A 2,394-nucleotide genomic window follows, 5' to 3' on the forward strand; every position below is an offset into this window, starting at 1 on the left:
CGTCTGCCTCCCCTTCCATCTCCAAGACTCCAGGAGGCAGTGGAGGCGGGGCTGGCTGCCGCACTGCCACTGCTTACTGGGCAGATCACAACTGGTTTTCTCACCTGCCCTCAGGTTTTTCTTGGCAGTGTTGCTCGACTAAGGCAGTGTCATGGCCAATGAACTGTCAGGGCCTTGTGCTATGTGGGCCTTTGACAGCTCTTGGGCAATGGGGTATTCTCTGGCAGGTGCTATACTGTGTGTGGGGTGGGGGGTAGGGGAGCCAGGTGGGAGAGGTAAGCTGATGGGGCCTCTAGGGGGATGGAGAGAGGCTGCACCCTTAGAAGAAGAAGTATCAGGACTCCAAGACTGTAGTTCACAACAGAAACCCAAGCCCAGGACTCTGCTGGTCACCTGAGCCCTTTATTTTACCCTGAAGAGTTGCTTCCTGGACATCAAATGCAATAGAGCCCACACTGGATCACCTTGGTATGATGTTTTGGTATTTATATTTTGGCAGAGGTATTATCTTGGGTAAGACTTGGCAGGTTCCAGGTGACTCTCAAGTAAAAGCAGTAGAGGAAGAAAACTTGGGAAGATTCATGGGAGAGTTTTGGAAACAGGTGAGAGAGTGGGAATGCCAGTGAGGGACCTTGATTCTAGTAAGAAAACTGCAAGTCCTTGGAGTGAGCATGTAAGGGAGAAAAGAACGAATAGGAGAAGAGAGACGAAAGGTGGGGAGGGCTCTACATAGAGGTGGGTGGGACGCTCTGAAGCACCCTGTACCCACATCTACCCTTCCTTTCCTTCCTGTGGGACACTTCTCCCTGTGTCCCCTGCTTTCTAGGTTCCTTGTCCTTTCTTCTCAAGAACCTCAGTCTCCAGCTTCCATCCTCCCTCCTGTATTTTCAGCTCTCTCTGTTCCCAACCAGATTTTAAAGTGTGTTTATATATGTGCATATAGAATTCACTGCCTAACCCACCCTCACCCACCTTCAATCTAAAATGGAATTCCTTCCACCCTGGCCAGTTTGGCTCAGCAGTTAGAGCATCAGCCTGCGGACCAATGAGTCACAGGTTTGATTCTGGTCAAGGGCATGTACCTCGGTTGCGGTTTGTCCCCGGCCCTGGTCGAGTTGTGTGGCAGGCAACCACAGTCGATGTGTCTCATTTACATCAATGTTTCTCTCTCTCTCTCTCTCTCTCCCTTCCTCCCACTCTATCTGATAATAAGTAGAAAAATATCCTCAAGTGAGGAATAAAAACAAGCAAGCAAATAAACAAAATGGAACGCCTTCACTCTCCCCTTCCTCCTATGTCCCTGGTCTTGGTGAGTAAGGACAGTGCCCACCCAGTCACTCTGGGAGGAACCTGGGTACCACCTCATTCTTCCCCATCTTCTTGGCTTCCCTTAGCCCATCAGTCACTGATCCTGTTCATCCAACTCTTGATTATCTCCTAAAACTGGCCCTTCCTCTCCATTTCTTAGCCCTGCCTCCATTTAAGCCTCCCCTTGCCTGGACAACAGCTCCTAATGAGCCTCCCACCCATCCCTTTCCTAAAATCCCTTTGCCTAAAATGATTTTTCTGAAGTGCCAATTCAACTAGATTGCAACAAGAGTTGGGTGAAGTCCAAAGTTGTCAACATCACCATCAAAGCCCTTCAGGATCTTTCCCTCCCCTCCTGACATTCAGGCAGGCAAACCCCTTAGTCAGCTGCGGGGACCTGCTCTCCTGCACCTCCATGTTCCGGCTCGAGTTGGTCTCTCTCTTTCTGAAATGTTTTCCTCTCACTGGTCTACTTTCTTGTACCCAGGCTCAAGCATTGTCCCCTGGGGAAGTCTTCCTGACTCTGCCTTCCACACCAGGCTCTCAAGGACACCCCTTTTTTGTTCCCTATTAGCCTACTCGTACTCCACTTTATAAATACTTATCTTTTCCCCAATCCTCCTTAAGGGCATGGCCTCTGTCTTTCTAGTATGTCCCCAGGGCTTAATGACAGTGGCTAATAGTAAAACTACTAGTAGAACTAGTAATAGCTTGTACACTCCAGGCACTGCTTTAGTTCTTCTTCTTCTTTTTAATCCTCACCTAGGTACGTGCCCTTAGCGGGAACCGAACCTGAGCCTCTCTGGTCCACGGGCCGACACTCCAACCACTGAGTCAAACCAGCCAGGGCACTGCTTTTAGTTCTTTATGTGCATTATCCCTTCTCATCTTTACACCATCCCCATGAATTGGGTACTATTATTGTTCCTATATTACAGATGAGGAAATCGGACATTAAATAGTTTTCCCAAGATCACTCACTAAGAACTGGTGGAGCCGGATTTGGACACAGATAGACTCTAGAGTCCTGTGTAAGTGCTCAATGCAGTACCCGAGGCATGGTTGTATTTCCAGTTCCTATCTGTT

The sequence above is a fragment of the Molossus molossus genome, unplaced genomic scaffold (assembly GCF_014108415.1).
Source record: "Molossus molossus isolate mMolMol1 unplaced genomic scaffold, mMolMol1.p scaffold_m16_p_1, whole genome shotgun sequence".
Classification (NCBI taxonomy): Eukaryota; Metazoa; Chordata; class Mammalia; order Chiroptera; family Molossidae; genus Molossus; species Molossus molossus.